At 40.9% G+C, this 27,331-nt stretch overlaps 1 protein-coding gene across 4 annotated transcripts in view; it reads left to right on the top strand.

The window, feature by feature from the left end:
• LOC125639514 (opsin-3-like) overlaps positions 1-27,331 on the top strand; it is a 137,005-nt gene that overhangs the window by 26,681 nt on the left and 82,993 nt on the right. The gene's annotated exons all lie outside the window — the stretch shown is intronic.

The raw sequence follows: 27,331 nt of genomic DNA, 5'->3' as shown, positions 1-27,331 counted from the left end.
TAATTAAATATATTTGTAAAAATCAAAACCTATTTATGAACAATTCATGAACAGAAAAAAGAAAGCTAAGTAGGTAGCATAACTTTTTCAGAATTAATAATTAAACCGTCTTTTAAAATCAGCACTAGCTCATGGCTCTGCATAAAATATGTATGTAATTATTTATAAGGTTCAAAACCATCAGTTATTTCTACGCTTCTGGGTTTTGCCTGGGCCTGAAGCAGAAATACTGAAATGCCAGTGAGGGAGCAAATCCTACTATACTTTTAGTGTATTTGGAACTAGAAAATAGTGTACTTTAATGAGATTTCTAGAACTAGCAGCCAGGGGTTGGCATTGACTTTGGATACGCATCTAAACTGTTACTCAAACTGAAGCTCGTGAGTTTCACACCTCACTTTTATATACAGAACCAATAATGTGCACGTCAGTGGCCTTCTGAGTTCTGCCTACTGTGTTAACAGAGGACCTCATTAAATCCACCTAACTAATAAGCCTAATGAAGTTAAATAATTCATTAGAGCTCCACACAGCAGCAAATGTAATACAGACTAGAAACTAGCATAGCAAAGCTGACAAGTTACATATAAACCCTCTCAGAGTTCAGCATTTCAGGGAGGAGACATAAGTGGTTTTATACTGTCTCTCTGGGGCTTCAATGTCCATATAGTAAAAAAGTGAATTGTAGTAAATATGTCTAGGACTTTGATGAGTGTAGAAGCAGCTTCTTTTCCCCAAGTCAGCTACAATTAAAATTTTGTTTGGTCTGTACAGGCCTTTGGTAACAACTCCCCAGGACTCAGCCTTAATTCACCAAAAGATTTGCTGAGTTGGTAAATCCTGGCAGAATTTTCCAAAGGAAGAGTGTGGAGCATCTCAGATCTCAGGCTGAGGTGAAACAGTCACAGCATCAGCTGCAGCAGGAGCAGGTAGAGCATTGTACAGTAGAACCTCAGAGTTACGAACACTTCGGGAATGGAGGTTGTTCATAAATCTGAAATGTGGGTAACTCTGAACAAAACGTTATGGGTGTTCTTTTAAAAGTTTACAACTGAACATTGACTTAATACAAATTTGAAACTTTACTATTCAGGAGCAAAACGCTGCTTTCCCTTAATTATTTTAGTAGTTTACGTTTAACACAGTACTGTATTGTGTTTGCCTTTTTTCCCCCCTGTCTCTGCTGCTGCCTGATTGTGTACTTCTAGTTCCAAACAAGATGTGTGCCTGGTCTACACTGGGGGTGGGGGGATCGATCTAAGGTACGCAACTTCAGCTACGAGAATAGCGTAGCTGAAGTCGACATATCTTAGATTGACTTAGAATCACTTACTTCGTGTCCTCGCAGCGCGGGATCGACAGCTGCCGCTCCTCTGTCGACTCCACTTCCGCCTCTCACCATGGTGGAGTTCCGGAGTCGACAGCAGAGCGATCGGGGATCGATTTATCGCGTCTACACTAGACACGATAAATCGATCCCCGATAGATTGATCACTACCCTCCGATCCGGCGGGTAGTGTAGACGTGGCCATTGACTGGTCAGTTCGTAACTCTGGTGTTTGTAACTCCAGGGTTCTACTGTCCTGCAAATATTCCTGTACATATAGGTGTGTATTGCTTTTCCATCACCTACAGGACTGCAGCAGAGGAATAGGATGATGGCATGCCAGGAAAAAATATCTGTTAGTCCAGATTTAAATAGTCTTTTTGTAACACCCTGTTGTACACAAACACTTTATGACACAAGAAATAAAGCTAAGGATTAAACATTCTTCATGGTGAGAGCTGACAGTGGAAGTACTTTGTGAAACTTTGCCTGCATTAGACAGAGCACAACTGATAGCTTAAAACTGAATTTGAGGATGAGCATAAGTAGGACTTTGTGTTCTTTAGGACTGGGACAGCTCATTACAAGACCACTGAGATATAAAGAATAATGTTGTTGGTGGAGGAGGATCATTGTACCTAGCTGTCCTACTGTTACCTGTTACCGTTTTAAAAGTACAATATATTGTTCATTGTGAGGGAGCATGGCGTGTGTGTATGTCTGTCCATGCTACACATTATCCATCCCCCCAAAATAAACCACCTAGAGTTGCACAGTTGCACACAACTCAGAAAATTAAGGTTCTGGTAATCTGCAGTTGTCATATACAGCAAACCACTGCACCCATACTCCTCCCATTAATCCATCTCCCTTGGGACTATTCCATATCTCTGAGCAGCTTTCAAGAGACACCGCTTTATTTAAACAAATAAAACAACCTGCTAAAGACACACTTCCTTCTTTCCTCCTGGGGTGAGGACTCCCCTCTTTGCTAGGCAGTTCCAAACTCCTCCTGCCTCCCAGAAGGTAGGAACTCACACAGGAATCACACCAACACTGAGTGCTTAATTTGCAATGAAAGAGCTGCCAAGGCTCAAGCAATCCTTTTACATTCATAACTGATTCAGCAGGCCCAGAGGTGCTGGGGCTATGAACTGCCAAGCCTAGAGGTGCCAGGGCTCAGCCCTGGTAAGACCTGGCACAAATTAAGCACTGCCAATGCCTAGTTGTAACCCAGTGCCATCATTAGTGCAGGCAGAACCCCAGCATCATTACAAAGAAGAGTCAATGTGTGTAAGGCATAAATCCATGATGCCTAAAAGAGAGTCAGTTACATCTAATGCCCCTCCAGTCTCAGCTTCATAGTCCTGCATTAAGGCATATCCTTCCCTTTGAACAGTGGCAGAATCGTGTACGCAGAAAACTCCGAGAGGAGACCGCCGAGTCGCTCTGCTCCCTGAGCCTGTTCCCCGCTCAGGCTCCATTGGAGCCTGCTGTGTTTCTGAAGCAGCAGTACATATATTCTCTTAAAGCCCATGCCCTCCCCTCTCAAATGGCATCCCCCGCTCCAACCAGAGAGCAAGAAATAAGCACAGGATTTCCTGCCAGCTCCCTAGCCACCCAGGGCTCTATGAGAGAGGAAAAGTGAGCTTTCTTTTCAGTGCACATTGTTGGGATACGTAAGGGTTAAGTAAAGACATGGAAAACCGCTGGTGTTCTGGCATGGTATCAGGGAGTAGGACCAGGCATGCACTATTCCTTCGCTTGGTAGATAAAGTGTTACCCCTTTCCCCTCCCTTCTCCTTGTTAAGGATTGATAAGTGTTGCAGCTGCATAAGGAATGTGGGGATTTGAAGGATACCTTTTGGGTAAAGAAGTGTTATCTCCTCCTCCCTTCCTTTCCCAGCTACATAAGCAAGCCCTGGGTCAATGCCCCTTCCTCCCTCCCCTGAGGATTGCTCATGGCCCCTTCCTCCCTCCCCTTAGAACTGCAGATTAAGGGAAGTTGTAGCAACAAATTACTGCAAAGAAATGTATTTTCAAGGTAAAAATGTGTGTATAATATGCGTAATGCTGTAATCAGTCAAGAGGGGTGAGTATGATCATAGTATGGGAGTGTCTATTACTTAATGAGGGGTTTTGGGGTGTTGTAGCAGATGTAGGTGTTTACACACTAATTCAGCTAAAAAGAGTGTGCTGTAACTAATCCAGTGCTTACTCGACAATTGGGTCGAGGGGAACAAGTATCGCAATAAAGAAGCCCATACTCAAATCTGCCTCTGGGTCAACCTGCTCCTTTTTTTCTTCTAACACACATTTCCAGTCAATCAGGGCTCTGGGGGCAGGACCAGTCTTCTCAGCCCTGCAGCTCCATACTCCCCTATGTACAATTAGAGGTGCTGGATGCTGACGTAGTATGAGAAACAGCCCTATGTACAAAGGTCAGAGTTAACGCTGCTATGTATATTTTTATTTCTTATTCATCTCTATATGTGAGTATTGACTGCAACATTATGTATTCAAAATAAAGCAATTTCTAAAAGGTGGTGAAAGAACCTTAACTCAGCATATCCTATATTGTTAGTGTTTACTTTGTTAGGCAATGGACTTCAGCAATGTTAACACCATGTTAGAAGCATGGCCCTGGCACAGTGAAGTGGTACTACCACAGCAGAAGTAATTATGATCTGCTAATTCTTTCCCCTGGCAATTGAGTGATGTAATACATAGAATCATAGAATATCAGGGTTGGAAGGGACCTCAGAAGGTCATCTAGTCCAACCCCCTGCTCAAAGCAGGACCAATTCCCAGTTAAATCATCCCAGCCAGGGCTTTGTCAAGCCTGACCTTAAAAACCTCTAAGGAAGGAGATTCTACCACCTCCCTAGGTAACGCATTCCAGTGTTTCACCACCCTCTTAGTGAAAAAGTTTTTCCTAATATCCAATCTAAACCTCCCCCACTGCAACTTGAGACCATTACTCCTCGTTCTGTCATCTGCTACCACTGAGAACAGTCTAGATCCATCCTCTTTGGAACCCCCTTTCAGGTAGTTGAAAGCAACTATCAAATCCCCCCTCGTTCTTCTCTTCTGCAGACTAAACAATCCCAGTTCCCTCAGCCTCTCCTCATAAGTCATGTATTCCAGTCCCCTAATAATTCTTGTTGCCCTCCGCTGGACATTTTCCAATTTTTCCACATCCTTCTTGTAGTGTGGGGCCCAAAACTGGACACAGTACTCCAGATGAGGCCTCACCAATGTCGAATAGAGGGGAATGATCACGTCCCTCGATCTGCTGGCAATGCCCCTACTTATACATCCCAAAATGCCATTGGCCTTCTTGGCAACAAGGGCACACTGTTGACTCATATCCAGCTTCTCATCCACTGTAACCCCTACGTCCTTTTCTGCAGAACTGCTAGAACATTCGGTTCCTAGTCTGTAGCGGAGCATGGGATTCTTCCGTCCTAAGTGCAGGACTCTGCACTTGTCCTTGTTGAACCTCATCAGATTACTTTTGGCCCGATCCTCTAATTTGTCTAGGTCCCTCTGTATCCTATCCCTACCCTCCAGAGTATCTACCTCTCCTCCCAAACTTGCTGAGGGTGCAATCCACACCATTCTCCAGATCATTTATGAAGATATTGAACAAAACCGGCCCGAGGACCAACCCTTGGGGCACTCCACTTGATACTGGCTGCCAACTAGACATGGAACCATTGATCACTACCCATTGAGCCTGACAATCTAGCCAACTTTCTATCCACCTTATAGTCCATTCATCCAGCCCATACTTCTTTAACTTACTGGCAAGAATATTGTGGGAGACCGTGTCAAAAGCTTTGCTAAAGTCAAGGAACAACACGTCCACTGCTTTCCCCTCATCCACAGAGCCAGTTATCTCATCATAGAAGGCAATTAGATTAGTCAGGCATGACTTGCCCTTGGTGAATCCATGCTGACTGTTCCTGAACACTTTCCTCCCCTCTAAGTGCTTCAGAATTGATTCCTTGAGGACCTGCTCCATGATTTTTCCAGGGACTGAGCTGAGGCTGACTGGCCTGCAGTTCCCAGGATCCTCCTTCTTCCCTTTTTTAAAGATGGGCACTACATTAACCTTTTTCCAGTTGTCCGGGACTTCCCCCGGTTGCCATGAGTTTTCAGAGATAATGGCCAATGGCTCTGCAGTCACAACTGACAACTCCTTTAGCACTCTCGGATGCAGCGCATCCGGCCCCATGGACTTGTGCTCGTCCAGCTTTTCTAAATAGTCCCGAGCCACTTCTTTCTCCACAGAGGGCTGGTCACCTCCTCCACATGCTGTGCTGCCCAGTGCAGTAGTCTGGGAGCTGACCTTGTTCGTGAAGACAGAGGCAGAAATAGCATTGAGTACGTTAGCTTTTTCCACATCCTCTGTCACTAGGTTGCCTCCCTCATTCAGTAAGGGTCCACACTTTCCTTGACTTTCTTCTTGTTGCTAACGTACCTGAAGAAACCCTTCTTGTTACTCTTAACATCTCTTGCTAACTGCAACTCCAGGTGTGATTTGGCCTTCCTGATTTCACTCCTGCATGCCCAAGCAATATTTTTATACTCTTCCCTGGTCATTTGTCCAATCTTCCACTTCTTGTAAGCTTTTTTGTGTTTAAGATCAGCAAGGATTTCACTGTTAAGCCACGCTGGTCACCTGCCATATTTACTGTTCTTTCTACACATGCAGGCTTGGAAGGATTAGAATTTTAACCAGTACATGACAGTAAATGTCTTTTACCATACATACACAAGCCAACTCATTTTTTTCCCATCAATAGTCGAAATTTACAGATAGGCAAAGAAAGAAAAATGGTGCTTGAGAACTTAGTAGGGTTTAATTGAAGGATATTTAAATTTAAATAGATAAAATAGAAACTAAACATTATCCAATTAAATTATAAAAATAGAAAATCAAATTCTTCCAAGCCTAAATACTTAGTATAAAGCTATTTCTATCATGTCATATGAGAGCATCATCTAGTATTAGCAATGTTACTTTACATGTTCTGTAACCCAAAGGCGGCTGGATAGTAGAAGGACCATGGTGGCCTGCTGAGAGTCTAGGAGGCTTCATGTTCACACGCTGGCTTTGTATTTCATGATGGAGCTGGATACTGGAGAGTGAATATAAAACTAATCTTCTTTGTGCTCTGTAAGCTCTAATGAAAATGCAGTATACACAGAAATCTACAGGTAATGATATTTTTGATATCTGTATTGATATCATTCAGACGCAAGAGGGAACTCTTTTCTACATTAAGACATTTTTAAGGAAAGTGGGTGTATATGTGTATGTTAAAAACATTATTAAAAATGGTGCTATGTATTAGAAAATGTCAAATCACCAAGCAGGAATAACAATTAGAATCATCCTTAATGCAAAGCAGAAAAACTTTATATTAAATCGCTCTACAGAAAAAAGATAAGGAAAAAGTGGTCTGATTTTTTTTAAGGTATCATTTACCTAGGACTTTACAATTAGAGTAAAACCTATTCCCTGTCCCAAAGATCTTACCAGATAAAGAGAAGAGAAGCAAAGATAAGACAGAATTTCAGGTAAGGGAAGATGAAGAGAAATAATAGGTAAGGAGAAAAGAGTAGGATAAATTATTGAATGAGACTGGTACTTTGTGCTTCCAGGCTTGTCTTAGAAGGTTGGGCTGTGGGATGGTTCCATAGCAGTTCCTTTCAAATATAGTCAGAATTCAACTGATCTTATGCCTGGCAGAGTCAAGTAGAGAAGAGCTATGCTTTAAAAAAAATGATTGCAAAGTTGTGCTGGTTTAATAGACCACTACTACAAGTTATACAGGTAGAAGAAGAAAAAAAGCAAAAAAGCATATAACAAGTTCTGGTCTCTCAAGATGCAGTTGATGTCTGAAGTTGGCTCTATTCTGAAAGACTAATTCAGAGACATTAAAAAGCTGGGTTTTAGAACTAATTGATCGTAAGTGATTCTGTATGAAATGCTTTTCCAAGTTTAAGTCACTGGAAGAACGTAAGACATAAAAGAAATGGTAATCTGATAGTTAAAGTCTGAGAGTATCACACTGGAATAAAAGGATCTAAATATAAAAGTATTTTTTGGTTTTGGCTGATAGTTAAGTTTATCAAAAATGTTCAGTAGAGATACTGAGTATGATATTTCCAGCAGTTGACAAGAACGTCTGAGGAAGGGGGGGTGGGAATAAACATGGCGAATAAATATTCCACACACACACACACACACACACCCGCTGTTCCTCAGACGTTCTTGTCAACTGCTGGAAATGGTTCACCTTGATTATCACTACAAAAGGTTTCCCGCCCCGCTCTCCTGCTGGTAATAGCTCACCTTACCTGATTACTCTCTTTACAGTGTGTATGGTAACACCCATTGTTTCATGTTCTCTGTGTATAGAAATCTCCCCACTGTATTTACCACTGAATGCATCCGATGAAGTGAGCTGTAGCTCACGAAAGCTTATGCTCAAATAAATTGGTTAGTCTCTAAGGTGCCACAAGTCCTCCTTTTCATTGATTTCATGTATTTTCTGAGAGTGGTGTAAGGACAGAAGGCCATCTGCTGGAGTTCTTGTGTTCTGCACTGGCTTTGGATTTATATTCCTGCTCCAGTGCATGCCCCCTACTTTTGTGGTTCTATCCTAAAAAAAATGACTTTGTAAAACATGGCATTGTGGTCTTCTGTATTCACTGTGTCTCACTCATTTCCTTATCAAATTTGCTCAGTGTATATGATTTTTTTCTTCTCTGTCAGCCCCACAAACTGAAACTGGGCCCTAACAATCAAGATAAACCTCTTTTCATCCTCTGCACCGTTTCCAATAAGAGAGATTTTGCAGAGCAAAGTATGCTCGGTTCCATCTGTGCAAGTCTATTGTGTTCACAGATGTTGCTGAGGGCATAATCTGTAAACTCCCTAAATGCTGATGGGGTTGCACAGTTGTAGTTGAGGATATGATTTAATCTGCAGAACATGTTACTGGTGATTGTGTACATGATGGGGAAAATCCAGATTGACTGTCAAAATTCAGAAAGTTTGCAGATTTCAGAGTTAGAATAAAACATTTTACTCATACAGTGAGCAAGTTTTGTTGTTCCTTCATGTTTAGGGTTATGTTTTGCAATAATAATTTCTTGTTTCTGCAAACATGCTCATATTTGCTATGGGGACTTCAACTGCCAGGTCATCAAGCTCCCCCTACCTCCATTCTGCACAGTGAGTTAGCTTTTGGAAATTTCTGCTGTTGCTGTTATATTATTTCTACATCAACACTCACAAGAAAAATGCTGGCAGCAGCAGCTGTTGTAGATTTGGAAACCTCTGGGGGGTTGTGTTCTAAATGCTTTGATCTGTTATAGTAAACCTGATGAAGGAGTTTTGCTCAGTAGAATAACTAGTCAATTGCATGAGAAATGATCCCAGAGGCCCAAATGGTGCCTGGCTTACACCTTACACACTCTTCTAGGTCTCCACGGACCTGCAGCAGGTGGTAGGCAAGATGCAACTGGGCCTGATGACATCTTCATACCAATTGCCTTTTCCTCCAATCGCACTTGTATGCACTTCACATAAAGCTTCCTGTGCTCGTATTTCATATGCTATTGATTACGGGAATGTATGATTAAAAAGGTTTTCAGAAAAGAAATGGAAGGATGAGTGTGCTTGAAAGGTCACCTTTTTACTTTTGAATTGCTTAAACTATGTATTTCATACATACAGTGCATTATTCCCGTAGGAGACTATAATAAAACACATTCTAGTTTAAATACAGTAAGAAAACTATTTCCCCTGAAAGCCATCCCCAGGCCTTCTCACACTGGGTCAGAGCAAATTATTTATATAACTGAAGCAGATATTCAAAAACTACCACTTACTAACAGTGTTGATTTAAGCCTGAAATCTTAAAATGGAGCCACCCAAGGAGCCTCAATGTACAAGGTATTATCAGGACTGGAACTGCTGTACAAATTGTTCTCCCAGGGGCCGATATTTAAGTTCTTTTTTGAGTGCTTGCATATGTCCCTAGTTGCCGAAATTTCCCCCCCTAGTGATATCCATTGGCTCACCTCCAGTGCCCTCTGGTGCTGCGTGCTCAGAGCACCGATATAAAGGGCCCTGACAACCCCGCTCCTCTTCAGTTCCTTCTCACCGCCCGTGACAGCTGCTGGAACCCCTCATTGCTCAGGCAATTCATCTCCTATGGGTTTCCCCAGTTTTTAGTGTAAATTGTTGTTGTAGTTTAGTAGTTAGGAATTAGTTGTGGATGCCTCCACGCTTAGTTAGTGGGATTGTCTGCTTCCCCGGTGCTAGGGCAGGCCTTGGTTGCCAGATTTCAAGCCCTGCGCATCCTGTGGTAAGTCTATTCCTTTGAGTGACCTGCACTTGAGCTGTCTCAAGTACTTGGGGAAAGCTCATAGGAAAGACCACTGCCAAATCTGCACGCACTTTAGACCCCAAACCAAGTAGGACCAAGCTGCACAACTGTGGGTCCTCCTCATGGAGGCAGCCTTAAGACCTTCCTCGGAGTCGCGTTCTGACTCAGCACCAAGCACCTCCGCCTCGGTGCAGAGCTCTCCTCCAACGATCCGTGAATCTCTGCACCGATCCTCTTCCCTGGTGCTGAAGCAGCAGCACCACAAGCACCAAAAAGAAGAGCTGGTTCCTGGTGCCGAAGGCGAAAGGAAACAAAAATAGAGTGATGCGTGTATTGGGGCACTCTTTGTCCCTGGCACTGCATTGTCCGGTGCCTGCAACTCTGGTGCTGCCATCAGTTCCCCTGTCACCTGCACAGGAGCCACCTCCCCAGAGAAGATGGCATACCACCCTGTTTGCGGTGTTGTCGAACCCAGCGGCTGGGGAGCTTCTTACCCTACCAGTACCAGTGTCCCTGGAGGGTCAAGATTTGGCACTGTTGGTGCAGCCGAACAGCAGGGAGTTATCACCAGGTCCTTGCCTGGTGCCAAGACCACTGTCTAGGGGAAAACCTCCACTGACGGCCTCAAGATCTCCACCCCGGCGACCTTCTCCCTACTGAGAGGCACACCACCACCTTGGTCTCTGCAGAGCAGCTTGTCGGACTTGGAGGTGGGATCTTTTTCCCCTTATGGCGCAGCCAACCTTGCTGTTCCCCGGGCCATTCCTATTCCATCCACGGCCTTGAGTTCAGTGGTACCTCCAAATGTTTGGCCACCAGGTCCATGGGGATTGGCAGCTACGCAGTGGCCCTTTTGGAACTCTTGGGGCACCTCCTCAAGGCACTCATACTCCATTGTCTTGGAGGCTAGGTCATACCTGGTACTGCACTGAGAGACTCCCAATACAGACTCTGGTTCTGAGCACAGCACCAAGCCTCAGAAGGAAGCCCTTGTTAGTACAACAACTCCATGAGGGGAGAATATAAAAAACAGCTATAGGAGTGGAGGGAGAGGATGATCTGGGTGATCTTATTTGAGAGGAGAGAGGTTCTGTGTCCCCAATCACTCTAGTACCCAAGAGCATCCTCTCTTAATTATGATCACACTCTGGCTACTGAAGCAGTTACTTACAAGTAATATGAGGGAAGTTTTAGTATATTTTTAGCTTTCTCTTAATGCAATATCTTAGATGAAAAGAAGGAGATTCAGCATCATGTGACCAGCCAGCTCTCTGCAAACTGCAGTTAAACTGAGAGCCTAGATTGAAGTGAGTGTCCCTTCTGAGAAGGGAACATCTTCCAGTGTAATTAGTGTCATCACACAACCTACAGTACATGAGTACTAAGAGGTGTAGTACTGTGAGGGTGTAGTAGCCCTTCTTTTAAGGCAACCTGCCATCCTCACCCTCAACCAGTTCCTTGCTACTAACTAATGAACAAATCCTGCTCCTGTTTTCCATAAAATCTGCCAATAGTCCTCTTAACTTTTCATGCACTATTAAGATTTCCCACGTTAAGGCAGAACCTCCACAAAAAATAGAGCACTTTTGGAGGCGTAAAGCAGGCCTGAAACTCAGCATTAATATAATTCGCATGGGTGTTGAAAGTAAGACTTATTTCCTATTAATTCGAACACTTAACAGATCTTTGTATATTGTTACACAGTATAGGAAAAACTCCACAATCAGTCATACCTTCAATCCTACTGAATCAGAACCGGCCCACGAGTCGAGGATCAAGATAGTGTCTGGACATGGACCGGGGTAATCAACAAATTTAGATCCATGAAAAGTAGGCTACTGCCAGAGAGTCCGGGGGGTCCATCCCTAGTACTGGGGAGCAGCAGCAGCAGCATGGCCAGGGACCAGGAGTGCCACCTGACAGCTGATTCCTGGCCTTGACCCTGTCTCACAGCTGATTCCCCTGCCTGGCTCCAGACCCAGCAGCTGATCTTTTTTTCTTAAGCTGAGTGCTGGCCATCGACCATATTGGTGCACAGACGAGGGAACATCTGAACACCCCTTGGCTCAGCTCAACTGGGGCTTCCACTCATTTTTATTGGCCATTCATAGCCAGAATATGTAGGAGGATGAGGCCTGCTGTCATGCAGCCCTGCCCTGTGCTGCAGGAATTGAGCCATGATCTGGTGTTGTGACCCAGGAGACTTGAAGAAAGAGGATATTCATCAGTTAGCAGCCAAAAACCTTATCAAGTACATGTTGGAGCTTTGGGCTGTGCCGGCTCTTCGCAATCCCAAGAAGTCTCAGCCATCTGCATCCAAATTCCAGTCAGTTCACAGGGTGAGCATTTCAGAATGGCAAAAAGGAAAATATGACTTTAAGGCTCTAAATGGGGGCTCAGAAGCCTGGTGATTTACTGTGTCCCTCCACTAGCATATTACTATCTACTGTACTTGTTCTGGGAGTACAAATATATTTTGAACAGAGATAATAGATCATAGAAAGTAGGACAGGAAGGACCTTCAGAAGTCATCAGTCCAGCCCCCTGTGCTGAGGCAGGACCAAGTAAACCTAGACCATTTCTGACAGGTGGTTGTTTAACCTGTTTTTAAAAACACAATGAAGATTCCACAACTTCCCTTGGAAGCCTATTCCAGACTATTTCTTAGTTAGAAAGTTTTCCCTAATATCTGTTTGCCAGAAGCTAGGAATGGGCACCGTTACTTCTTGTTCTACTTTCAGTGGACATGGAGAACAATTGATCAGCATGCTCTTTGTAACAGCCCTTTACAATTTGAAGACTTATCAGGTCCCCTGCTCAGTCTTTTTTTCTCAGGAATAAACATGCCCAGTTTTTTAATTGTTGTGCATAGGTCAGGTTTTCTAAACCATTTATCATATTTGTTGCTCTCCTCTGGCCTCTCTCCAGTTTGTCCACATCTCTCCTAAAGTGTGGCACCCAGAACTGGACACAGAACTCCCGCTGAGGCTTTCTCAGTGCCAAGTAGAGTGGTAATTACCTCTCATGTCTTACACACTACATTCTGTTAATACGGCCCAGAATTATATTAGCCTTTTTTGCAACTGCATCATATTTTTGGGGCCTTTTCAATGTGTAATCCACTATAACCCCCAAGTCCTTTTCAGCAGTCCTACCACCTAGCCAGTTATTCCCCATTTGCAGTTTTGAATTCTAATCCTGTCTTCCAAAGTGCTTGCAACCTCTCCCAGCTTGATGTCATCTGCAAGTTTCCTAAGCACATTCTCCTATCCAAGTCCTTAATGAAAATACTGAATAGTACCAGACAAAGAATTGATCTTTGCAGGACTCCACTAGATACATCCTTCTGGTTTGACAGTGAACCATTGATAATTACCTTTGAATATGGTCATTCAAATAGTTGTATACCCACCTTACATATAATGTATAATTAAGCCTCAGTTAATAGTCTGGATTTGTCTGAATGTCCTAGTTTGTGATATTAACTTGAATTTCTTACAACCTATTCCCTGCAACTAATTGCCACACAAGAAATTCCCTATGCCTGAGACCCAATTTAGCTAGCTATTAGGCTTTTATTTTATTGGTTGACACTTCATTTAGAGAGAATTCTGTCCAGTGCTTGTTTATTATATTGAGGAATGGGGGTTAGGGAGTTACATCTGAGACCTGCTTGTTCTATTTTCAGGCCCATTTCAGGGTATATAGGAAAGCATTGTGAAAGCTAGCTATTCAATTAGAACCTAAAGCCATGGTGATCAAACATCTACTCTAGCTAACAAGACCAGATTACAGCCAGCTCAGTTTTGAATTGCAGTGTGGCCAGAGCACATATGAGTAAGCTACCTTTCTGAAAAGCAACTGTCAAGAGAAGGCAATGTATGTATGTGAGAAAAATAAAATGCATTGAGCAGAACTCCATGAATAACACTGTATGTACACATTGGCACTGTATAGTCCCAATATTGCTTTCAAATGTCATTTTAACCACACTAAGCCCTATTCTGACTTACGTCAATGTTGTACTATCTGAAACCTATTGCTTTTTTTTTTTTTTTTGGTAATTAGTATAGACTGAGCCTAAGCAATTTTGGAGCAGGATCTGTCACTCACTAGGTGTTAGTGCAGTGGGGTCCTGATACTGATTTGAGTCTCCGGAAACAACCACAATACCAGGAATAAATAACTATATATGTAAATCTACATTTAAATAGCTTTATTAAGCTTGCAAAGCTTATGCACAAGCATTGAAAGGTTAGGAAATGCAAGAATTGAGGTTGCCCATACAATGCTAATTTGTTTGTATGCACTGTAATAGTCTAATTATGTGATCACAGGCAACCTTAATCCTGGCATTTCTTAGCTTTTAGACTTTGCAAACTTAATGATGCTCTTTTAATAATAGATTTGTATGCAATGTTGATAAATGCAAAGTAATGCACATTGGAAAACATAATCCCAACTATACATATATAATGATGGCATCTAAATTAGCTGTTATCACTCAAGAAAGAGATCTTTGAGTCATTGTGGATAGTTCTCTGAAAACATCCACTCAGTGTGCAGCAGCAGTCAAAAAAGCTAACAATGTTGGGAATCATTAGGAAAGGGATAGGTAATAAGACAAAAAATATCATATTGCCTCTGTATAAATCCATGGTGCACCCACACTTGAATACTGCATGCAGATATGGTTGCCCTATCTCAAAAAAGATATATTGGAACTGGAAAATGATTAGGGGTTTGGAACAACTTCTATATGAGGAGAGATTAATAAGATTGGGACTTTTCAACTTGGAAAAGAGACGACTAAGGGGGGATATGATAGAGGTCTATAAAATCATGACTGATGTGAGAAAGAAAGAAAGGAAATGTTATATATTCCTTCTCATAACACAAGAACTGGGGGGGTGTCACTAAATGAAATTAATAGGCAGCAGTTGTAAAACAAAGAAAAGGAAGTATTTCTTCACACAGCGCACAGTCAACCTGTGGAACTCTTTGCCAGAGGATGTTGTGAAGGCCAACACTATAACAGGGTTCAAAAAAGAACTAGATAAATTCATGGAGGATAGGTCCATCAATGGCTATTAGCCTGGATGGGCAGGGATGATGTCCCTAACCTCTGTTTACCAGAAGCTAGGAAAGGGTGACAGGGGACGGACCACTTGATTACCTGTTCTGTTCATTCCCTCTGGGGCACCTTGCATTGGCCACTGTCAGAAGACAGGATACTGGGCTAGACGGACCTTTGGTCTGACCCACTATGGCCATTCTTATGTATTAATGCGGATATTCCCTGCTCCTTGTCTCAGGCCTATTCTCGTGGCCTACCCAGTCTCAGAATCCCCTCCTGAAGCTTCTCAGAGCTGTTCCAGTCTCTCACTCCTTCCAGCTCTTCATCCAGTCTCAGTGCTTTTGTACACAGGTTTTTCTAAAGCCTTGTATATATACTAGAAAAATTAGTACTTTTATTACAGCAACTTCCTCAGAGGTTGTGCTGCATCAGTATCAATAGCAGAAGTCCTAGAACATGACACTTTAACCTATGAGCAGATTCTCAGACTGAGCAGATTGCCCGAGTTCTATCTGGACTAGCAATATAGCACAATTGCTAAATGTAACTGTAATAACAGATACTAGTTATTCTAATGTAGCTGTACTTCACTGACCAACTATCCCATTCACCTGCCTTTTTCTTCAGTGTGTCCTAGAAGTTTCACTCACTAAGATTAGATTATATTAATATGCAACAGCTAACAAACTCATTAAAAGCTCTCTATTTATTTCATGTACTTTAGATCTTACAAATACAGTATTTTTATATAATGCAGGATATTGGCCATATTTTCTATTTTATAGCAGAGCATCAGAAAACTGTCTACACTACAAAGGTCTCATCCACTTTAGGACCAGTATATAAAAATGCATGTGCTTCAAGTAGCAACCATTTACTAATAGCATGGGGCCCAATTCTCCTACCTCTCTTCTCGCTAAGTGAATTCAGTGGGACACTGACATGCGTAAGTGCTGCTCAATGGGAGTAGGAGTTGAAGGGTCAAACGCTACCAGGTGTTTAGTGCTATACAAGATACAAAATGAGACATGGTCTTTGCCCTGATGAGCTTAAGTCTAACTACATCAGTGCTTAATTTGTGCCAGGGCTGAACCCTGGCACCTCTAGGCCTAACAGTTCATAGCCTCGGCACCTCGGGGCTTGCTGCATCAGTTATGAATGTAAAAAAAAATTGCTTGTGCCCCGGCACCTCTTTCATTACAAATTAAGCACTGAACTGCATTGATATACAGTCAAGGTATAATAGGCAAACATACAGACAGGCATCATATGGGTTTGGCAGGTAACCGACTTTAACTCTTACAACCCTTTTATCAGACTAACTTACAACAATGCTGGAGGTTGGAGGTTACAACATATATGATTGACAAACACCCCCACTTTACATCAGGCAAAGCAATATGCACAGCGGCATAAGTCGTCTTTCTCCAGCCTCTAATGACACTTTGTGATCTAAAGCCTACTGATGTCGGTGAAAGTCTTTGTTGACTTCAATGGGCTTTGCATCAGGCCCTAGATCTTTCATCAAATAGACCTAACCCCGGCAATGATTCATTCATATAATATAAAGCTAGAAGGCACCATTGCATTCATCCATTCAGACGGCTGTATAATAGCACCGGCCATTAGGACTTCCCTGAGTTAATGCCAATACCAGACTTGTAATCAAATCCAAAAAGATATCAGGTGAGTTTGCCAAGATTTATTTTCCATAACCCCATGTTGACTGACATTAATTGTATTACTCTCCTTTAATTCTTTATTAATTGAGTCCCATATCAGCCGCTCCATTATTTTGCCCACAGATTGATGTTAGGCTGACAGGCCTATAGTTACCGAGGTCATGCCATTTACCTTTTTAGAATATTGTCACAGTAGCTTTCTTCAAGTCCACTGGACCTTCCCCAGCATTACAAGCTTTACTGAAAATCAACATTAGTGGTCCAGAAAGCTCTTCAGACAGCCCTTTTAAACACTTGGATGCAAGTTGTCCGGATCTGCTGATTTAAATATTTCTAACTTTTGTAGCTGATGTTTACCAACCTCCTGAGTTACTGTTGGAACGGAAAGTATTCCATCGTTGCTTTTAACCCAAGTACAGAATAGAAATATTTATTGAGCACTTCTGTCTTTTCTATATTATTGACAGTTCTGCCATTTCCATCCAGTAATGGACCAATACCATTGTTAGGATTTCTTTCATTCCTTAAGCTCATTTTCATTTTCTTTAATTCTGCTGGCCATAGATTTCTCCATGTGTACTTTGGCTTCCCTTATTTTCTGATATTACTAACTTTTGATTTATTATTACTACTATCAGGTTCTCCTTTCTTCCCCCCATTTGTTATATTGTTTTGTTTGTTTTTATTAATATAGCTGCTTTCACTCCCCCCCCAAGTCAGGTTCGTTTGTTTTTTTAAACTAGTGTGGCCTCTCTTATCTGTGGCTTTTTGGCATCTAGTAAAGTGTTCTTAGATAGTTCTCATTTATCATTCACATTTTTCTGTTTAAAAACTCTCTCAACTGATTTGGTTCATAATTGTTTTCATCTTTGTGAAAGTTGGCCCTTCTACAGCACTACAGATGTATATTACTGGTTTGTAAAAAAAAATATGATCAGTTATACCTCAGCTGCCACTGTCTTTTTGTTCTGTAATCAATTCCTCTTTATTTGTCAAGATAAGGTTTAATATAGAACTCCCCCATGCTGGATGCACCATTTTTGAGTTAGGAAATTGTACATTTTAGAAAAAGAGGACATTTTTGTACTGGCTCTTTCCCTATACATTATAAGATATGCTAGCGAACAGGATGACCTGATTTGGTGATCTGTAGTAGACCCCAGTTAGTATCCCATCTTGTCCTTTATCACTTAGAACATTAATCCATAAGCATTCGAGGTCATTTGCTTCTGAGTTATCAGTGTCCCCAAAACAGCTAATGCTATTTTTGACTCAGAGTGCCTGCAACAGAGTCTGCTGCCTCCCAAGCATCCCCTCATGACTAGGTACCCTACCTCAATTTCTATTCTTCCTTGGCTCCTCAATAAGCTTTGCATAGGCCTGTATTTGTGCAGACATCCCTCCGTAGGGTCTGGGTTTATTAACATAAAAATTCAGAACAAAAACACGAAGTCTCTAAAATAAAGTCCAACTCAGTCCCCTCTTTCTAGCAATTCCCACTTCCTGCCTGGCTGGAGCCTTGTTCCCCTCGTGTCTCCAATGCTCCTGCAGCTTTCTGGTTCCTGCAGGAAGCTCCTGTCTTTCTCCAGTCCCAGGTTTCTCAGTGTTCCACGCCACGCTTGGCTCTTCGAGCATCCCCCTCTTCTCTGCAGCTTTCTGTTTGCTCTTCATAGAGGGCAGCTGATTTCTATCAGGCCCCATAAAGAAGCTGTTAATGAGGTGGGCTGGACCTGTTCTCTCTTAAAGGGCCCAGCCCACCCTATGACAGTGCCAACATGTTTTAACCAGTCCTAAATAGGTTTTAACAAGTGCATTTTAACATTCCAATCAGGCACATCTTCCTAACCGGTTTCAGTAATACCAATTAAGTCAAATTTAGGCTCATAAGTGAGAAATTCCAATTTCTCTTGTTTTTCACTCCAGCTCCTAGCACTGGTGTATAGTTTATGAATTTCCTTCACATCCTTTGGGGACTTGATTAATTTTGTTCTCAACATCTTGATTTATGCCAAATAAATGCTAATTTGCTCCCTCTTTTAACCATCCTCTTTTAATTAGTTTAAGACCATCCCAATTAGGTTAGCCAACCTCTCCCCTGGAAGACAGATTCCCCTTCTAACAAGACAGAGACCATCCAAACTGTATCACCTCTTTCCGCATGCAAGGTGGGTTTATTAACATAAAAATTCAGAACAAAAACACAAAGTCTCTAAAATAAAGTCCAACTCAGTCCCCTCTTTCTAGCAATTCCCACTTCCTGCCTGGCTGGAGCCTTGTTCCCCTCGTGTCTCCAATGCTCCTGCAGCTTTCTGGTTCCTGCAGGATAAATAGTATTCCACAAAATGAAAACCCTCTACCATAACACTACATACCTAGTCAGCAGTTCTCTTCAAGAATCTTCTGCCTTCTGTCTTCCATCGCCAGTGGGACAGGAAGAATCTCCAAGATGATCACTTGGACAGTCTACTCTTTCAATCTACTAATGAGAGGAGCAGCTGTTTTCAATATTTTTCTAGGCTTTTGAGAAGAGCTGCTCCTTTAATTAGCATAGTGTGCATCACCTTTTCTTGTTAAAAAAAAGTATTAGTGTCAAACTGCTGCATTGTAATAAACAGGAGATCCTTTGATCTAGAAAATAAAATAAGATGATTAATCTATACTAAGTAGCAGCTGCCCTTAATGATTTTAAAAATAAACTTGAATATTTCAACTATTATGTTATCTCATATTATGCACTACTCATGACATGTAATACAATAAAATAATATAAAACTGAAAACAAAGTAAATTTGGAAACAGAAGTTTCCTAAATAGTTTTTCAGAGCTTCCATTTTGCAGGAAATTTTGCAAGTGTGTTTTTGTTCAGATTCAGAATGAAAAAAAATTTTGAAAAGTCACAATTTTCCACAAAATGTCAACCAATTCTAGTTATGAACTGCTGATTTTCTCTTTCTGGGTTTCCTTTCTTCCTTGAATCTGAGGTTCTTCCCAAATGTGGTTGTTCAAGAACTCTTCAGCCTCTCTGATATTCTATAGTGTCTGTACTTAGCCTTCCAATCCATGAATTGTTTCTTCCAGCACAGCCATCAGATCATACTCAAGAAGTCCCTTCTGGCTTCGGACAGAAATGAAAACATGGCACATCTATTGGAAGTCCCAAACACTATTCCACTGATGCCCGTCATGGTTTTGAGAGTAGAACTGTACCTGGAAAGCAAGCCTCTCAAACACCCTCTCTAAAGTCCCTCTAAAAACTCTCGTTTCCACCTTTCAATCGATTTGGAAAAGAATCAGGCAGAAATGGGAATAGTCAGTAATGTGACTATTCAGAAAATAACCGGGGCTGAACTTGCAAATGAAACTGGAGGTCTTGTCTACACAAGAAGCAGATTTAACTAATTTGGTACAACTTTCTCATGGACACAATCTCTGTGAGCGTTAGTGGGGTCTACATGGAATTTATCAAGAAAGAATACAACCTGTTCAAGTAAAGTTTGTAGTGGGATAGATATGTAAAAGTTTCAATTTGTTAAAGAGGAGGTTATTGTTTATCACTAGTCATGTCTTGTTGCCAGTAAAAGTTGCAGTTCATAAATGAATTCCTTATTTCATAAAGGCAGCACAAGGACAACTCATTACTAGTAGAGCTGAACATGCTTATTATTGTTATAATGATGTTGCTTACTCAAAAAGTTAAATCATTCATACCTCTTTGATTTGCAAAGCTGGGCTGGAAATCTTGTACTATCTCTCTGAATATTTCAGCACTTCCATTTCAGGAGACTGAGGTTAAGAGGCATACTACAGTAAAAACAACTCAGGGGAGAATAAATATGTAAAAAACCTACTAAACTTTTATGGAAGTTTTATTAATGCTTCGGACAAAGTTTTGGGTCAGTTCTTCGTTAATCCAAAAATAATTAGTCCATTCTTTTATATTATTTTGTAGATTAGCAAGTGATAATTAAACTGAAAATATTTCATGTAAGTATTTAAAAAGCAAGGTAATTGAATTATTTGTAATAAGCACACATTTATAGCTTGACTGGAAATGTTCAAATAAGTTATTTTTTAATTATAATGAAATACATTATAATTTCAGGAGGAAATTGCATGAGGGTACAATATCTTTATCAAAGAATTCACTTTGGTTCTCTCTAATCTTCATCTCTTTCATGTGGCTTTCAAACCTACCCAGACAATCAGGAATTGAGCCGGACATCCTCCTAGCTCTCGTCACATACCAAAACGTTGAGACCAGTAAAAGGCATCAATGCATAAGTCACTCCACTCTCCCTTTATCTATATAGAGAAAATATAGAAAGATTTTTAAGTGTGTTTCAGCAAGTATCCAATAGTACTGTCACCAATCACTTTGAGTTGTTAGTTTTCTTTTATACAACTGTTATATATAGACAAGGTTCACTCATCGGGGGGGCTCTTCCACCTCCCTTTTATTCAGGTTGGAGTTAATGAGCCACATCTGCTGCAATGAGTCTTCAGTGGGAAGCAGCCAGTGTCTCCTGATAAGACTCTAAAACCTCCAAACATGGTGGGTCACCAGCAGAATTACAGGCCTTAAGGAAGTCTTAAGAAAAGGGAAAAGAACCTCTACAGGTAATCTTATGTGTTGCTGATTAGAATTTCAGTTATATCTCTGTATGGCTTCTTATACAGCTGAGCAAACCTTGTCTACATATTACAGTTGTATAAAAGAAAACTAACAAACTCACAGTGATTGATGACAGTAGGATTTAGATGTTGTTAAGTGTTGGATTTAGGTGTTGAAGTCCTTTTGTAGATCTGGGCCAAAGTTCAGAAGGGAAGCCCTAATAATGGCCACACTCAGAGAGAAACTTGTGCTGCAGTTTGTTATGCTATTGCTTGTTTTCAAAATATGAATAAAACCAAACTATAGAAATGGGTCAGCTGAAGATTCCAAGAGTACAAATGGAAGGCTCAGTCCTGCTCCAACTGAAGTGAGTGGTGACCATATCCTTTGTTGGTATAAACCACTGTAGCTCCAGTTACTCTGATGGAATTAGACAGATTTATACCAGCTGCGGATTTGGCCCTGAGCCTTTTTGCTGTTGTCTTTAAATTGAAAACAGATTCAGGTCTACAATTAGTGGGTTTAGTTTGGTCCCTATTTATAGAAGGCATTTCTTTACGGACATGGATATTCACCGTGTTGCCGATGCCAAAGGGCAAACCATCAAACAAGCCATGAAATATCATGATTGGCTTAAAAATCATGAGATTATGAAAAAGGCCAACACTGAAGTTTGCGTTGTTTTCATTTGCATTATGGTGATTGAACTGTTTCGGTACACTTGGGGAAGGTGTCACATTTTTCATGCTTTTCTCTGCAACCATGCAAGCTAACACATTGCTTTTCTTTTTAAAAAGCTGATTCTCACATTCACATGACTGCAGCAGCTGGGGATTTTAGGAAAGCATCAATTGCCGTGAAAGTCACAATAAGAAAATCACAAGAGTTGAGAATTATATTGCATCAAGTAGACTCTGATTTTATAAACATAGGAAATATAACGGAGTAATATGATTTATACCACTTTATCTAAGCAAGGATTCCAAAGTTGTTGACAATTCTATTTCTCAATCTATACACCAGTTCTTCATTGGTGGCACCCTCTGAAGCTTGTGAAATCCATTTAGGACCATCTTATTTTCATTGCCAGCTAATACATAAAGTATAAAAAAATATGCAGAAAGTTTTGTGAAGAATCATCTTTTGGAGAGTTACCCAAAAATCTCTTTGGATCCAGTGGTAAATTTTCATTCTATCCTGCGAGTTCATTCGCTATTTGTTACATTTTCCTTGGTATTTATGTAGTTTCAGTTTCAAACTAGAAAATCAGCACCTGTTTTTTTCCGTTGGTATGAAATTAGAATCTTTCAAGTTAGCCAGTTAAACCTGTTATTTCTCACGTTTTCGGTGATTCAGCTGTCAGTGGTGATGGTGAAGAACTTAACTTTTTACAAATAAAAGAATAAATAAAATAAAATAAAAATTATTTTAAATAAAAGAATCTTTGAAGGTAGAGATTGAAGAGAACTGTTTGGTCCCCAGTCCTCCTTTCCACCTCTGTGTTGATATAAGATTGGTCCTTATTGTGTATCTTCTTCTATTTTGTCTGGTCTTGTTTAAATGTTGAAGTGAAAGGGCTTCCATTATTTCTCTTACAAACCTATTTCATTCAAATACATCTCATTCTTAGGAAGTGTTCCCTCATGATAACCCTGGGTTTTTTTTGTTTTGGTTTGGGTTTTTCTGGCTCTTAATTTTATCTCATTGCTCCTTTTTGTACAATCCCTTGTACAACCATTTTCCTTTCATCAGTATTTGTAGTCTTCAAGAGATAGTTGTCTCATTACTGTTTAGTCTTTATTTAGCCAAGTTACAGTGTGTTCTTTAATATGCCATGCATAAATCAGTCCCCGCTTAGCACCTCCATATTTTTTCCCCGCTTTTCTCTGAATTCCTACCTATTCACATTACAGTCAGCAATCTACTGTTTTAAAAGCCCCAGGACTCAGTGTGGCCTGATATTAGTTTCAACACCGTTATATGCTCAACTACAATACATGGTTTAAAGTCTTACGGTAACAAAAAGAGGAATATGAATTTTTAGAACTCCTCTACTGTGGGATCACATATATCATCGCACTCGTCCTGCAGAGAGTAGTCACGTCAGTGAAACTCAATAAAAGAGAAGTAAAACTGAAAAGGCTTTTGGCAAGGAATGTATGTGTGTAAATTTTTGTGTAGATAAGAAAAATGATTTCCTATGCAATATTCTAAAGAAAATGAGTTTTGGGGGTAGTTTATGTTTAAACTGATTGCTAATATTTTGTTAGTTCATGGTTGACAATGCCCTGGTAGCTGAACTTCAATTCAGTGTTATTTCAAAAGAGAACTTTCTTTAGTTCAAAGAAAGTGCAGTGGTAATAAGATTTTTATCAAATAATTAAATAATTAAAATGCAGGTCCGGGAGCTACTCAATGTATTTACCTTTACCCGTAAATAAGTTGTGTTCCCATGCTGAAGTTTTGAGAGAGGAACCAGTCTTGTGTGTTTTATGGATTTTTTAAGATAATTTAGCAAACAAATATAAATTTAAGCAAAATGTCACTAATTTATTTCCAGTTTCCCTAAACTAATCAGATACAACACAATGCGATGATCAAATCAAGGTTACAATTAGAATTAAATCAGTAAATCAGTGGTTCAATTTATCTGATTTGGCAATTACTATTAAGTCAATGTATAAGGTCGACACAAGAATTAATTCAATATTTCACAGGACAGTTAAGGAAAAATGCCTCTCTTGTTCATCTAACCAGTTGGGCTAAGTCTGCTAAAGACAGAAGCTGGCTCTTGCCTTTGTTCTAAGGAAGTATAACTCTCAGAATGATTTCTTTATAGCTTCCCACTTTGGTGTTCCACTAAGTTTCTCTGAACATACAACCCATGTTAGTCTATTTACTTAAATTATTCTCTTTTACACATTATACAGCATCTGCATGTTTCTGACACTTTTACAAAGAGGCAGAAGTGTTAAATAAGGCATTTAGCAGCTTTGGAATAACACTTTTAACCCAGACTAGTCTCTTACAGATAAACTTGCCAGGTGTGTGTGTGTGTGTGTTGGGGGGGGGGGGGGGGGGGAGATAGATTACTGTCTTCATGGGGAAATGGTTAGGGATGTACAAAACCACACACTCACTCTATGGCATTGTTGGAGAATTCTATACAAAAGCACTCACGTCACCATGTGTGCACGTGGAGTGCTGCAGCGCATCTGGTGAAGATGCTTTAGGCTGGCAGAGGAGAGCTCTCCCACAGGCATATAGCTATGAGCGGCAGTAGCTATAAAGGATATGTAGTTAAAGTGCCAAAAGCATATGCCAGGGGTTCTCAACCTTTTTCTTTACAAGGCTCTCCTGACAGAGCTGTCCACACCAGCGCTTATGTTGGTGTAACTTATGTCACTCAGTGAGGTGGTTTATTCACACCCCTGAACATCATAAGTTCTGCTGACATAAGCTGTAGTGTAGACATTCTCAAACTCATGTGGTTAGTCTTAGTTAAGAAGTAGTTTTGATGTTGCAAATAACTTTAGCTCATTTAGCATGCAGGTAGGTGTCCCTGCCTTGTTTGTAGCTTCAGGCTTGGTTTAGCTGATGGTCGGGGTCTTTCACTTCTCTGGATGGCCAATCCAGGGATGAGAGCAGGATATAACTTCAGGTATACACATTTTTATTTTGAGAATCCCCACCCTTTCCTTCCACATAGTTAGAGTCTTTTGTAGGCTTCAGTGTCCTCTTGCTGCATCTTGGGGACCACCCTTTTCCAATAAAAGAGTTGAGCATGTTGGCTGTAGCTCATCAGGGACCAATAATTTGGTATCTTGATCTGAGGTCACAGTAAAAGATTCCAGTCTAAGATGGACATTTTCTTGCATAAGTCTGTTGATGATCACAAACAGATGTCCTCCTGGTAAGCAGGACATGTAAGAGGCCCATCTGAGAAGGAACTGGTAACAGATTTATGTTTAGGCCCTACATAAGTAGCTTAATCGTTTAAATATATGTAATGGCTAGTTAGCATTAAACATTCACTCACTTCCACAGTGGCACTGGAACAGGTTTTAGAGTGGGGGTGCTAGAGCTGCGGCTGGGAGCAGAGCCATTGCTCCGGGAGGCGGGAACATGGACTGGGTTAAGACGGCCGAGGCTGGGTCCACAGATGGGGATGGGGGCGAAGCCCCAGGCTGAGGCCAGGAGTGGAGCCCCGGGTGCGAGGCCGGCGGTTGGGACCCTGGGTGGTAGAGGAGCCCCTGGGTACGGGGCTGCTGGCCGGGATCCCATGTAAAACTTGGGGGTGCTGCAGCACCCCCACACCCGTAGTTCCCATGCCTATCCACTTCCACATATCCTCATGACAGTAAGCACTGGCACGGGAAAAAGGGACTCTGAAAGGCAGGGTCAGAGCCTAGGGTGAATGAGTGACCTTACCCTTTTGCCTACAAGCCAGAAAGCTGCTTCAGGCATTTCTTAATAAAGGTAACTTAAACATTTTGCCAAATAAAGTCACTCAGGCCTAAATTCAAATACGGCCTATGTTCCATACAAAAGGAATAATTTACTTATGTTCCTGTAATTATTTTCAGATCACATCCATCAAATATGGGAATGAGAAAAGCTAAGCGTACTTTTTCATATTAATTATTTGGTAGGTAAAAGTGCAAAGAATTGAAAGAGCAATTAAAGTTATAAGAACGTAAGAACAGCCTTACTGGGTCAGACCAAAGGTCCATCTAGTACAGTATCCTGTCTTCAGACAGTGGCCAATGCCAGGTGCCCCAGAGGGAATGAACAGAACAGGTAATCATCAAGTGACACAAGGTAGGTAAGGTAATATTTTTTATTAAGCCAACTTCTACTGGGGGAAGGTACAAGATTTTGAGCCACATGGACTTGAAGAAGAGCTCCAGTAAAAGATATTACCTCACGTATCTGGTCTCTCTCATATCATGTGATCAACATGGCTAACCAATACTGCAAACAATAACAGTTGTGACAGGGTAGCATATGTGAAAATCTATAACAAAATAGTTTCAGCTACAGTATCAATTATATTATAATAACTAAGCTATAACATTGATCAATCACATTAAGACATTTTAACTCAAACTGAGAAATGTAGAGGGCTGATATTTTGGAATTCAGAAGAGATCTACAAGAATGACTTGAGATCTGGAAAATTGTTTTACTGGGAAAGACTTAAGAAGCTCAATCTATTTAGTTTAGTTCAGGACAAGAGTTGACTTTACCACAGTATATAAGTATTGGCACAGAAAAAAGATTTCTGAAAGTAGATTAGAAGCAGAAGCTAAATAAATACAGCTAGAAATAAGGTTCAGATTTTTAACAGTGAGTATAATTGGCAACCTACCAAGGGATGTGGTGGATTCTCAGTTACCTGAAGTCTTTCGATCAAGATTTGCTGTCTTTCTTTGACAAGATATGGGCTTGATACAGGAATTACTGTGTGAAATTCTATGGCCTGTGTTTTGCAGGAAGTCATACTAAACCACAATAGTCTCTTCAGGCTTTAAAATCTGTGGCTCAGATCCTCAAATTATGTAAATTGTTGTAGCTCAAATGAAGACAGTGGAGCTATGACAATTCACACCTGCAAGTGTACATATACTGCTGGCCTGACTTTCCATTGTCTTCCATCCTACATAGTCATATATGCCTGTGCAGCCCGAGTGCAAAATGTTATCAGGCCAGAATGGTAGCAGGGCTAAAGTGGTTATCCATGTTCATCTCACTTTGCACAGGGGTAAAATAACTATACAAGATGCAAGACAAGGAGAATCAGGCTCTCATGAGAGGAAGAATGTATAATTTTGGGTGTAGTGACAACAGAAATTTCTACACCCTCCAGCTCCTCCAATCCAGAATTTATGCTGTTTGTATGACTGACTAGCAATATGCTATTTGAAAATTCTCCCAATTATAAAGTAGTAATACACGTTGGAAAGTAATATTTTCAAGAAATTTATTACTTCATGTTGAAAATGTATTTCCACTGGGAAAAACTAAAAATGTTAGGGCTTCAGAGAGTTATCTTGAATGTTAGTATTTTGAAAGAATGAGTGCCTTTAAAGAACAGTTTAGTCAAGAAGAATTTGATATACTGTATAGAGCTACTGGCTCTAGTGTGGATTTGAATGCAAAAAGGCATTTCCACTGATACATCAAATACGCTAATAATGTAGAAAAGGGTATTTAGTTTTT

This window comes from Caretta caretta, chromosome 1 (genome assembly GCF_965140235.1).
Source record: "Caretta caretta isolate rCarCar2 chromosome 1, rCarCar1.hap1, whole genome shotgun sequence".
NCBI lineage: Eukaryota > Metazoa > Chordata > Testudines > Cheloniidae > Caretta > Caretta caretta.
This window is presented reverse-complemented; position numbering and strand designations above follow the sequence as displayed.